We start from the raw sequence: 14028 nt of genomic DNA on the forward strand, positions 1-14028 counted from the left end.
CAGTAGGGGTCTTAGGAGTTAGTGCTAATTCTGCTTTTTCTGAAGGTGTATGAAAGTGTGCTACTAAAATGGCTATTTTCTCCTCTGAAAAGCTTTCCCTCTATGACCAACAATGCATGTATCTGTTTTAATCATGTTGCCAGATGTACTAAGAGTATTACTTTCAGAGCCAACAGCTGTACTAGATTTCTGGTTTGTGTCTGTAAGAAGTGGGATTTGTGCTGGAGAGGTACTGTTGGGAACAAAGGATGGAGTAAATCCACTCCTGGGATGTGCAGTGAAGGACTGAGTTGCAGGGAAGGGGTGTATTTACAAACTGTATCTATATATCCCTGAAATCAGGGGTGTGGCAGTGATGAGGGTGGTTAGAGTTGACCTGGGCCTGTCAGGATGAGCCATAAACAACACAACCAAACCTCTGAATCCTCAATGGATGTTTGAAACACTTCCACAGAAAGCCAAGGCAGTAACGTTTCCCAAGGAAAATTTGTAGGTGATGGCTTATCATCAGTGGGGAATTTCCTTGGGAATTATTAATCTCAGACATACAGAATTTTGGAGGTGGAATCCAAATTTCAGCCTTGGGCATCTGGAGGAGAAGAGGGGTTCTTATCCACAGAAAGGAAAGCCTGCTGCCCAATGTGTCAGGTGAAGACAATTAACTATCCAGGGAATGAGCAGCAAGTCCCTTCTGCCCCTACCCTCATACTCAGAGTAGCAACAGCCCCAGATGTGAGGATGATGAGGGCTCAGAGCAGCCCCAGGTGTGAGCTGTGAGGGTGAGGAGAGGGTGGCTCCTGCCGGGGGCTGCTTTAGGAGCGGCTTCCTCAGTTCACTTTTGCATCGAGCTGCTGGAGGAGAGGGGTTTATGGTGGCCTTCTGGGGGCTGTCTTATGGAATGATGGTGAGAGCTTCTCCCAGGGTCTGGGGGAGCACCTGGATATGAACTTGGATATGTGGAGCATTGCTCAAAGGAGGTGCCGAGGGACAAACCTTCATGCCAGGCAGCAGCAGCTCAGCAGGTGAGCCAGTGCATGGAGTTGCAGGGGGGAATCTTTCTCCTTTTCACTTTTGATTTCATCTTGCCAGTCTCTCCAAAGTGCCCCCAGAAAAAATGGGAATTATGAGGACAAAAGGAGTTTAAACTGAGGGAAGCAACTCTTCTTCCATTACTGTCTGTGTTTGAACTGGAGGGAATGAAGCAAGCAGGACCCTGCACACCCTTAAAGACCCAAACACCACCTCTGAGCTGATGCACAGATCCTGGGGAAATTACTTCTTTTTCCCATGGAAAAGGGCCTGTGTTTGTGGCACATTTTTGTCCCGGAGCTGTTCTGCCTTGCTGCATAGCCTGGTGTAATAGAGCAAGTCCCAGGGACTTGAAATTTGTGATGTGGGCTGTAGTAAATATAAGCAGTATATATTAAATATAATCGAAATAATAATTTATCTATCTTGTTACAGTATTATATATATATATTTATAAATATAATACATCACTATAAACTATGCATGCAAATGTGAGTAAAATTATGGAAAAAATAGAAATATATTTAAATATAGTTTTAAAGAAAGGACTTTTTTGGTTTTTATTTAGTTAGAGGTAGGGTTTTTATTTAAATAAATATGAATATACTTTTATTTTTATATAATTCTAAAGGTAGAAATATATAATCAATGTATAAAGATATATATCAAAATATAAAATATAAATAAAAATAAGTAATAGGAAGAGATAGACTATAAGAAACACCATATATCAACAGAGATTTTCAATGTAATTTATATTAATATAAATGCAAAAAATATGATTTTTTTAAAAAATTTAAACACAGTTTAAAAGAAAGGGTTTTTTTGATTTTTATTTGGGTAGAGGCAGGGGTTTTATTTTAAGCAATATAAGCCTTTTAGAAATATAAATCTAAATATTGAAATATATAATCAATAAATTAAGATATGTATAAAATTATAAAATACAATAAAATATAAGTAATAGGAATAAATGTAAGATATCATTATACATCCATATACATTATAAAACAAAATGGGAATATAAATATGAAAAATATAAAAATAAAATATATTTAAATATAGTTTAAAAGAAAAGGTTTTTTTATTTTGGCTCTTATTGGGTTGGAGGCAGGGGTTTTTTTTATTTTGATTTTTTTGGGGGTTTTTTGTTTGTTTGGTTGGTTTTTTGTTGTTGTTGTTGTTGTTGTTTTCTCTTTCCCTGCGGGATGTTTTGGGGCAGTTATTGTAGAGGATTTTTTGAAGGGGATCGCACCTGTTCTGTTTTGCCCGCCTTCCCCGCCTGCAGCCCCCGGCTGTGGCCGGCGGTAGTGCCGCCGCCTTGTGGACAGAGAGCGGTACTGCAGCCCCCCCACCCTCAGCCAGCGCCCTGCCCCTCGCCGCTGGGTGCCGGGGGGGAAGGACGGCTGCCACGCGTGAGAAGGGCGAGGGGCGGGAGCGAGCGGCGAGCGGGGCGGTGTCTGTAAATAGAGGGGAGGGGGAAAGGAGATTCGGGAGCGCAAAGAGACGCGATGGCTGAGAAGAACGGCAGCGGCGAGGGCGGCTCGGCGGCGCCGGTTTCGGCCGGCGGCGGAGGCGTAGTCGCAGCGCTCACGGGCCGGGGGCAACGGGCGGGAGGGGCGAGCGGCGTCGGAACAGGGCTGCACCCCGTTTCCCGACCCCTGCGCGCGTCCCTCTCAAGACGGTGGAAGCGACCGCGTGCCGGAAAATCCAGCCGGGGTGGCGTGCAGGCAGTGCAGTCGGCGGAGCGGGGCCCCGGCTTTCCCCGCCCTTCCTGCCTCCATCCTTGGAAGGTCAAGCGAGTCGCCCGTCCCGTCCCTCCGCCTCCCCGCGCTGCCGCTGCCCCGCCCCTGGCTACGGCGCCGCCGAGCCCTCGTCCTCGGAAAGGCGACGGAAAATCGCGCCCAGAGCGCGGGGTCGGTCGTCCCCGTCCCGCCGCCTCCCTGCCGCCTGCCCGCTCTCCATCCACTCTCCGCCATCTCCACTCACACAAACCCCCTCCCGGCCCCCCTCCAGTGCAGGGAAATGCGTTCCGGGCAGGGCGGGGCGCCGGGGCAGGCTCGGGGTGTAGCCGGGGCTCTGTGAGGTTCCCCCTCCTCTCCCTCTCTCTGCTCCTCCTTTCTCCTCCCCGTATTCCCCTTAGTTATCTCTCTTTCCCCCATTCCCCTCTCTCCCCGAAACCCGGCTCCTTCCTGTCCTGTCCCTACGCCGCTACTCCGTTCTATTCCCCCTCTCTCTCTCTCCTCTCTCTCTCCGCTCTCCACCGTCCCTCTTCCCCCGCCCCCGGCCTTTCCCTTCCACTCTCGCTTTCCTCCACAGCCCGACCTCCCTCCCTACCCTTTCTCATTCCCTGCTAGCCCTCCTCTCTTCCAGTCCCCCCATTCCTTCTTTCCCCGCAGCCGTGGGGCTCGGGGCGCCGGAGAATAAAGCCCAGAGGGCCGGGGCCCGGCGCGGCGCCCCTGGGCCCTGGCAGGAGTCCCCGCACGGGGCCGGAGGCTCTCGGCGGATCCCCCCGTGCCGGCCAAACGCCGCCCGGCACTGCCGGACCCGGGGCTTTCCCGGCATCGCGCCGAGAGCGGCCCCCGCTCTGTGCCGTGCCGTCCGTGCCGCGTCCCCGCCGTCTCTGCCACTCCCTCTTTCTGCCCCTCGCCTGTGACAGCGAGGCTGGGCAGGAGCTTCAACCCTTCGGGGGGCTTTCTTGTTGCGGCAGAGTCCCTTTCGGGGGGGATGGACACGTGGAGAGGGATTGAAGGAAGTGCTGGGCTGCTCTGCAGGGCAGTTGGACTCGTTCTGTGCCTTCTTTGGGGGCCAGGAAAAGGGGGTGAAGACGCGGGGCTCTGATGTCATTTGAGGCACCCTAAGGTCCCTAGGAGGGGGAGCCACACTGCGGTGGAAGAGCAGGTGGGTGGCGAATGACGGGGTCATGCTGGGTGCCGTCCCCTAGAGGACCCAAAGCTGCCCCAAAATTCAGAGGGAGGGGTATGTGTAGAATACTAAAACGTGTCAAGTGTTTTGTTTTTATAGGTATTGGTAAAGAATAGGAATTAATTGCTAAATTCATTTGGAAAGAAATCCAGAGCAGCCCCAGGTGTGAGCTGTGAGGATGATGAGGGGGGTGGCTCCTGCCGGGGGCAGTTTTAGGGAGAAGGTTTGCCTCAATTCCCATTTGCATGGAGGTGCTGGAGGAGAGGAGTTTATGGGGGGCTCCCGGGGCTGTCTCATGGAAGGACGGTGAGAGCTTCTGACAGGGTCCGAGGGAGCACCTGGATACCCACCTGGATACGGGAAGCATTGCTCAAAGGAGGTGCCAAGGGACAAACCTTTGGGCCGGGAAGTAGCAGCCAAACAGGTGACCCGGTGTGGATTTGTAGCTGGGACTTTGCTCCTTTCCCTTTTAAATTTCATCTTGCTAATCCCTTCCCGCTGCCCCAGAAAAAAAAAAAAAAAAAAAAAACTTATGAGGACAAAAGAAATTCAAATTGCGGGAAGCGACTTCTCTTCCATTATTGTCTGTGTTTGAACTGGGAAGGATCCCCCTTCACTCGTGGTTTTGAGGCTATTGACTGAAGGGAAACCTGCCTTTTCCAGGGTGTTTTTGATATCACAGAGGTGACAGGGAATCCCTGTGTTTTATTTTTAATGGAAGGGGGGGAAATACTGTTTTCGTATGATGGTGTTATATGTAACAGGTATAATTCGCGCCATTTTCTTGCATTATATATATATAATATTAAATAGTTGTTAGGATGTACTTTTTGGCATTAGAAGCCCCCTTCTCAGGCAAAACTAAGTGTGTGTTGAAACCTGATTTACAAGCAAGGGGATGTGGCTCGCCAGGAGATGGGCCTTATCTGAGGGGATATGGAGACACCCAGGCGCTGATCATCGCGTGAACGACCCGAGATGGACATCAGGAACATTCCCCCGGGCCGATACACGTGAATACTCTGTTCCCGTAAATTTCATCAAGAGTTTCCACGACACCAGACTTTGAATTTCTCTGCCTTATCGCCGAGAAAGAAATCTCATCAACTTATGGGACTTTGAATGAAACAAAGGACTGAATGCCGAAATCCTGGCCTCAGGCAAAATTTTCCCTATAAAAATCGCTTGTACCAGGATGGTGGTGTGGGGGCATAGAGTGAAACCTCTGCTGAGGCTGATCTCTGTGTCTTGCACCCAGCGCCGATCCCGGGCTCGGCACTGTCCTTTTCCGTGTGGCTGGCTAAGTTAGATCTCTATTGCTAAAATAAATTCTTTTTATTTTTTTAATTTGGCTGGATCATTTTTCATTTATAACAATGGGTTTGATTTGAGGGTAGTCCCCCCCCCACATTTTCATCTTCCTAAGGTTTAAATGGAGGGGGCAGCCCTGCTGTCGCTCCTTTTAAAGGGTTTGTTACCATCATTTGAGGAAAACTCCTTTTCCTGCTATTACAGGGGATGAAATTGAAGGGGAGAACACATTTATTTGCCCTTGTTGAAGTGAGGCGCCCACCTGAGTATGGCGTCAGTTTCGGGGGTTGAATTGAAGGAAGCTGCAGCTCTCGCAGCGTTTGAAGGATTGAAATCGGGGTGTGCCGCTGCATTGGAAGGCACTTCTTCTGCCCCTGGCCTGGCACCAAAGGTTCTGTCGCGGGCGCTGCTGGCATTGCCGGGGGAGCTGCTGAGGGGGAAGGAGAATTTGGCGCAGCTGGGCTGCCGCGGGACCGCCAGAGCCGCGCCGCTGCGAGGCGTGCGGAGCCGAGGGGAGCTTTGCCGGGCCGGCGGGCGGGAGAGGCGGCGCGGCGCTGCGCCGGTGCCGGCCGGTGCCGGCCGCTCCGTCCGCTCCGGGCGCGGGGCTCGGGCGCCGCCGGGGCGCCCTGGGCCCGGTGCCGGCCCCGCCGGGCAGGGGGCAGCGGGCGGGGGTCTCCCGGCGCGGCGCCGCCTCTGCGTGCCGGAGGAGCCGCTTTCGTGCCGGGAGCGCGGCTTTCAATGTTCCCAAGTTCCTTGATGGGGCGGTTTTGAGGTGGTTTTTAGGAATTTATTGTATCGTTTTATTTTGTTTGTAGTTGGTGTATGATAAGGGACACGGTGTACTTCTTGAATGTTATGGTTCTTAGTTCAGATATTGATGACAAAGGGTTTTTTTTAATTTTTTTTTTGTTGGATTTTTTTTGGATGGGGTATAATGTTTTTAAAGGTTTGCAATGGTTTCTGTGGGTCGTAGCATGAAGTAGAGGGTAGGTTTTTGATTCTGTTGTGGTGGCTTTTATTAGCGTGAGTATGTAGTGTTTGTTTTGGTGGTTTGAGGTAGTGTCCTGTAGTTAATTAGTGAGGTTTTTTTGAATATTGTTAATTGCACTATTGTTTATTATAGGGATTTTATTTATTTGGTTTGTTTGATTGTAGTGTATGTTTTATGGTTACGGATCCTTTGGGAGATATTGTTTATGTTTACATTTATCTTCTGGCTTCGTGGTTATTTCTAGGTGGTATTTTTGTTTAGATGGCTTGAGGCATTATGGGCTCATTGAGTTAGGAATAATTTTTGTGTTGATGTTAATGTAAGGGTTTTTTTTTTGTAGTTTTATGTATTTGGTTGTTATTTATTAGTTTTATTTTGGGAACATGGGTATTTATATGGTGGATTTTTTAAAGTTTGTTTTTTTTTTTTTGGCTGTGATTTTTTTATTTCTTGGTGGTTTAGATTTTATTATATCATTAATTAGTTTGGTGGGTTTTTTTAGTTAGTTTTATAGAGTATTGGTTTCTCTTTGTGAGTTAGTGTAGAGGTAGAGTTTTGGTTATTTTTTTTAGTAACGTTCAGGGTCTGTTGTATGGTTTGGAGCTTAGTAAATTGGTTGGATTTATTTTTTTTTTAGTGGTTTTTGTGACTTGCTGTATGGGTTTCTATATAGTTGTTTTTTACTTTTGTTTCATTTTTGTGATGTGATAAGAATTGTTAGTGAAAAGAGTGTAGTGTGGTTTTTTGCTGGTAGTTGGGTCTATGGTGGTTTTTTTAGTTTGTGTTATTTGGTTTTGGGGGTTTTTTGTTAGTTAAAGATTAGGGGTTTTATTTTGGGGTTAATTTGTAATGATTTTTAAGGTTTTAGGGCAATTTAGATTTTTGATATGGGTGTGCTATATGATGAGAGTAATTTATTTGTTTTATGTGGAATTGATGGCAGGGTAGAGGACATTTTTGTATAGAAAATGTGTTTTAATCACAGTAGTTGGGATTGTATGAGGAGTTGTGTTTTAATTGGATGAACCAAGAGCAAGCTGGTTGATGTTGGAGACCACCCAAAAAGCACATCCCACCAATGATGGGATTGGCCTTTTTCCAATCATTTAATTACTTTCCCTATAGTCTCTGTGTCATGGTGTATTGTAATCAGAGTTCTCTTTCCTTCATCTTGACTTTCTTTAAGAATTTCCTTTAATTCATGATGTTTCAAACATTGGGTAACCAAAGTTGTTCATCCCTATAAGCACAGGCAATATTTCTTTGACAGTAATCAAACTTGCCTTTATATGTTGGTGTGATACCCCAGGTGCCTGATAGGAAAAATCGATTTTGACAAAGTTCTAAATGCACAAGTTAAATTGAGTTTCTTTCACAGTAATCTCATCCACTATTATAGTGGGGCATGCTATTCTGAGGCTGACACAACCTTGTCCTGTATACACGAGCAAGGTTGTCTGGTTAATGGGATGCATTTCAAAGTGATAAATACTTTGCTCTGTATCCAGAGCCTAAACTCAGAGCAGTTAGTTAAGCATTTGTAACAGTATTTAGGATTCTTAATGAGATTCATGAAATCCATCCCAAATGTACACACATATCTTTGAACATTTTTTTCCTTCTTACACAGTTGCATTTGTAATTTGTAGCATTTGATCCAGAGAATTACAAGAGTCAAAATCATAGGCTTTCCCTTGGCACTTATATACTAGTCATATTATATATAAGTGGTACTGTATTAGCTGTGGTTATAGCAATAATTATAAATGCCACAACTCTCTAAGCTACACCTACCTGATTATCTATTACAACTACAATCATTTCTATTCTTTGGGAGGATTATATCACTATGCTTATCATTTTACTCACACTCTATTTATTTTCTCGGGAACGTTTTAATTTTAGTTTATAAAATAACTGGTATAACTTTCTAAAGTCCCTCAGGAGTTTCTTCACTTGGGAAGGATGGATCCAGGCGTTTTGTTCCTTAATCTTGATTGCAGTAAAGGTGGTGAGGAGCATGTGGAATGGTCCCTCTCACTGCAGTTCCAGAATCTTCTCTGCAACAGACCTAAGATATACATAATCCCCAGGCTGTACAATGTACTGGTTCATAACAATTCTTTGGTTACCTATTGTGCTTTGGTAGTTCTAGTGAGGAAAGCTTTTGGCCACCTTGATAAGTATCTGTTAATATTAATAGGTATCGATACCCCCCCTCTCCTGGGCAGTTCCAAAAAATTAATTTGCCATTGTTGTCCAGGTTCATGTCCTCTCTTAATTTGTTCAAGTTTTGGTTTAGGAATATTTTTGGGATTAGTTTGGAGGCAAAGGCTACATAGGCGAGTCCCCTGAATCACTGTATTTTGCAAGTTTCTGGCTAGGATTCTCTTTTTCAAGTAATTATACAAGACATCTATTCCCTAATGTGTTTTCTCATGTTCATCTTTCACTTATGACCATAGCATGTAAGAGGAGATCACCAGCTTTCCTTTCTCTGCATCTGTAACAGCCTACACCTCTTGATTATAACTTCTACTTTCTCAGCAAGCCTTTTTCCTTTTTTACTGTATCTTGGCTTACCTTCAATAGAAATGTGTTCATCTGGGATTAAGGCTGCCTCAACTGTCTCAACAATTACCTCACCTTTAACTGCTTCTTTTGTCTGTCTGCCAGCTCATTCCCTTCTTCTAATTCAGAGCTCACTTTTTCGTGTGCCTTGATGTGCATGACAGCTGGACTGCCTCCAACAGTTTTATTATCTCTTGTGCACGTTTAATGCTTTTTCTTTGTGAGTTCAACAGTCCTCTTTTCCTCCAGATGGTTCCATGTGCATGGACTACCCCAAATGCATACCTTGAGTCTGTAAATATTGATTTTCTTTCCTTTTGCCAGCTCTAAAGCCCGGGTTAAGGCAATTATTTCAGCCTTCTGTGCCGAGGTGTCGGTCGGTAATGATCTAGACACTATTACTGCTCAGCTCGTGCTAACCACATACCCAGCATGTCTTTTTCTGCTGATGACATAGCTACTTCCATCAGTAAACCAGTGTCCTTGAGAGGGCACTGATCCTTCAGATCTGGGCGACCGGAGTAGGTAGCTTTGATAGTTTCCAGGCCATCCTGGATCACCAATTCTCCCATACTACCACTGAGGAAAGAAGCTGGGTTTACAATCTTAGTTACCACAATTTCTACATCATCTTGGTCCACCATTATGGCTTTGTATTTCAAGAATTTCTGTGGGGAGAGACAATGTCCCTTTTACTTCCAGCATTGCAGGCACTGTGTGGGACACTAGCACAGTCATCTTCTGGCCCGGGGTGAAGTTGCGTGCTTCTTGGATGTTCACCGCCACCGCCACAACAGCTCTGAGGCATCCTGGCCATCCCTTCACTGCTGCATCCAGCCGCTTAGAGAGGTAGGCGACTGCCCTGTGGCACAGGCCCAGATCTTGCGCTAGTATTCCCAAAGCAATTTCCCTGAGAAAACAGGAATGGTTTACTCACATACAGAAGTCTTAGTGCTGGAGCTGACATGAGGGCCTTCCTTAGCTGGCTGAAGGGTCGTACCGCTTCTTTCGTCCATTGGAGATCTCTGTTTCCTTCCCTGATTAGAGCATACAGGGGTTTAACTAACAGTTCATAATTCTACACTTACAGTCCTTTATTGTCTGGGGTTTTGGGGTTTGGCATATTGCTTCCTTGTTGTTTCGCATTAGAGTCTTTGTCCAGCACTGCCCTCATAACTCAGGGAGATGACTGTTTGTTTTACTACCTGAGCCTTTTTCTGAAATACTCTGTATTTTTGTAAACCCAAAAAGTTCAGGAGGCTTACCATCCAGTCCACGCATGTCTCTTGGGTTTCGGTATTTATCCGGAGGCCATCTACTTACTGCAGCAGCTGTCCTTCCTCTGATGAAGCTGCCCAGGATTCTAGATCTCTTGTAGGTTGCTCTCTGAATTTCCTGGGGCTGTTATTAATACCATCCATGTGAGCTGATTCTTACGCCCACTCTTGGGATTTTCCCATTTGAAGGCAAAAATTTTCTGGCTTCATGAGGAGGGAGGCAAAAGAAGGCACCCTTCCAATCGAAAATGGTAAATTAGGTTAATTCAGCTGTTAAACAGGTTAACAAAGTGCAGGGGTTGGCAACCACTTTATTTATACCCATAAATCCTCGGTTATCTTATTAACAGCTCTTAAATCTTGTACTATTTGGTAAGATCCATCAGGCTTTTTAACATGTAAAATAGGAGTATTGAACTCAGACTGACACTCTTTTAATAGCCCTGTCTGTAAAAAAATTTTTACTGGACTAATCTCTTCTGTCTTTCTTCTTTAAGGGATATTGCTTAACTCTAACTGGTTGTTTCCTTTCTTTAAGCTTAACTTGCACTGGGTGTGCATTCTTTGCTCTTCCTGGTATGTTAGAAGCCCACACCTCAGAAGATACCTGATCCATTATTTTCCTTTACCTCCAAAATAATCTCCCCATCTTTTGCTTTTAACTGCTACACAAAACTATAAATGCCCACTTGTTTTCCAAGTTTACATTTTGATGGTTTGCAAAAATATGCTTTTTCAGATTGGCCAGCTGCTCCCCTTACCATAACATAATTATCTGTTATAGACAGTAAGGCTTTATTTAATACCAAGTAGGTTTCCCCCATGTCTACTATAAATTCTATTTTCTTAATTTCCATTTTTCGCCAACAACTTGTTATTTCCTTGCTTCTCACGACCATTTGCTACTAAAATCCTTATAGCTCTCTGAGTAGCCTTTTTTTCTTTAAGATGATAAAGTGCCTGTCTCGGCCTTCTCTACAGAAATGCCTGTGTATACTATGACTTTTTACACTGAATACAGCAAAAACAAACCCAGGATTCACAAGGGTAGCTCTTCAAACGAGCAACCTCTACCAAATGTGGTCTCTTCTGATTTCTGATTTTATTTATAGCACACTTGAGCTACTTATTGTTATTCGTTGTACCTAAACTTTGTTTCACAAAATTTTACAGTCCTTTCCTAGGTTTTCCTGCACAATTCAATCTTCACATACTAAGTGTGACTTTGAACACAGTAACTTTAAAATCTGTGGTTCAAAATTGTTGTTTCTATTGATACAGGGCACACTTGCTTTGATGCCTTGTAGAATAACGATATTGTTTTGCACAGATTCCTCAAGATCAAGTCCAAAATACTGAGGTAAACGGACTCCTTTGATCTGTCTCGCCACAATTAAAGCAAATGAAAAGGCTGTCCCTGTTACAGCAAAAGCTTTGATATACAAACACAAACGGGGTGGTGGGGGGCAATTCCTGCAATTCTTTTAATTTGTTTTAAACGTACATAAATTCCCACACAGTAGTTTTCCCACATAAAATGCTGCACTTGTTGCAAACAAAATCTTAAAATCTCTGCAGACACAACTATACAGTCTTGAGAATCAAATTACCACAATGCGGAGGAAAAACCACACAACTCCCCTGTACCTCAAATCTAGGGAATCAGCTTAGAATATGCCCTCTCCACTGACAGCCCACAAACACCTGGCTCAAGTTAAAACTCCACACCACTGACAGCCCACAAACACCTGGCTCAAGTTAAAACCCTTCTAAAAGGGTTGTTTAACCCCTTCAACTCAGGCTCAACCTTAATGTACAGCTTAACAATGCAGTTCAAAGTATTCCTAAACAAAGTATTTCAGAACCATTTCTGCCCAGTTTCAAACTGAAACCAACAAAATTCTTTGCTGTTCAGAATTTCAGGAGGCGCCAGCCCACTCAGAGCCACAGGCCCCTGGACACAAATGCCAGCCCTTTTCCCTCTGACAGAAAACTCACCACCCTGGGTTCCTGATGTCAGTTTGTAGGAGGCACTTTGAACTGCCTGGGCAGTTCAAATTGGAGGTGGCAGCAGGTTGGGTTTGGGAAACATCCCGCACTGTTCGTAATTTCCACAGGCTTCCACCCACTCAAGGCCACGGGCCTCTAGTCACAAATGCCAGCCCTCTTCTCTGTGAAACAAAACTCACCACCCCAGATTCCTGATGTCAGTTTGCAGGAGGCACTTGCGTCTGCCAGGGCAGCCCAAGTTGGAGGTGGTGGCAGGTTGGGTGTGGGAGACATTCTGTGCTGTTCACAATTTCAGGAGGCACCTGGCCTCAGGGTCACTGGCCCCTGAACATGAACGCTGGTTTGTTTCCTTGTGAAACAAAACTCACCACCCTGGGTTCCTGATGTCGGTTTGCAGGAGGCATTTGGTACTGCAAGGGTAGTCTGAGCTGGAGGCAGTACCAAGTTGGGTCTGGGAGACATCCTGTGCCATTTGGAATTTTAGGAGGCAGCAGCCCACTCAGGGCCACAGGTCCCTGGACATGAATGCTAGTCCTTTTCCCTGTGAAACAAAACTTGCCACCCCTGTGTGTTGATGTCAGTTTAGAGGAGGTGTTTGACACTTCAAGGGCAGCCTGAGTTCTTGGTGCGGGCAGCTTTGCTCTGGAAAATATCCTGTACTGTTCGGATTTGGAGGAGGCAGAAGGCCACTAGGGGCCACAGGTCCCCGGAAACGTATGCTGCCCTTTTTCCCTGTGAACAAAACTCACACTCCCTGTGCATTGTCTGTTAGCAGCAGGCATGTGGAACTCCAAGGGCATCAAGAGTTCTTGGTATCGGCAGCTGCGGTCTCTCAGGAATCGTTCGTTGTCTGCAATTTTGGAGGCAGAATCCCAGTTTTGGCCACAGGCACAGAGAGAGGATATACGGTTAATTTCCTTGGAAAGTAAAGTCAAGCACCCTATTGTTTACAGGGTAGACGTAGGGCTTTGTAGGGGAGGCAGCTCCCCACAGGACTTTTCTTCACCTCATCCCCCACTCCACGGTGTAGCAGTTCCCCGTGTGACCAGCTGCTGTTACAGGGTTACCCGGTGTCATGGTTTGGAATGGGAGGAAATTCAGGGAAGTGATGCAAAGCTTTTTGTGTAACTGACAGCTTGTAAAGGTGCGGGTGTTGGAGTAGTGGTTGCTGCTGCCTGAAATCCGTCCCCCACAAGCCTCTCCTGTGGAAAAGCAAGTTGAGATAACCTTCAGGCAACGCAGTCAGACCCTCACGCAACACTCACCGCAGCTGGCTCAGCGATAAAGGCAAGAAAGGCTCTTTTTGCAAGGTTTTATTCCAGCGGAGGATGTTACATGTGGCTGAAGGGAACCCAGCGAGGTAAAAAAAAAAAAAAAAAAAAAAGACTGACCACGTGCAGGAGACAGCTTAAGAAGGGGAAGGGGTGGGGGGCAGAGCTCAGGGCTGGGCAGAGGGGTTTGGTCTCCAGGGAAAGGGGGGTGGCCACCAGGGATACCAATCCGGTGAGGGGACAGGGAAAGGAGAAAACAGGGGAAGCTACATACGGGAAGTTGCGGCACAGAAACCCAAATGGGAAACTGTTTTTCTCCCCAGGAGGACTAACTCTATGGTGAGTAGTTTCTGCCGTTACCAGGGCCGAGGACTTGGGAATTGACTGAGGTGGGAAGAGTTCATGGGATGCTATAAGCTTGCTGAACCACTGCGAAGCTGGACACGCCTCAGTGAAACACACGTTAAAGACGAAAAAACCCGAGAACTCTTTCGGTCGGTGAGGAGGTGGCGGGCCCTGGCCCCCCATCTCGGGCCGGTCCAGGCGGTTCTGCTGCGGGCCGGGCCCCTTCCCCCCTCCCCGGGCCGTCCGCCGGCTCCCCCATCGGCTCCGGTCTGGCCGGGCCGGGCCCCAGCAGCTGCCG

This window comes from Anomalospiza imberbis, chromosome 11 (genome assembly GCF_031753505.1).
Source record: "Anomalospiza imberbis isolate Cuckoo-Finch-1a 21T00152 chromosome 11, ASM3175350v1, whole genome shotgun sequence".
Lineage (NCBI taxonomy): Eukaryota > Metazoa > Chordata > Aves > Passeriformes > Viduidae > Anomalospiza > Anomalospiza imberbis.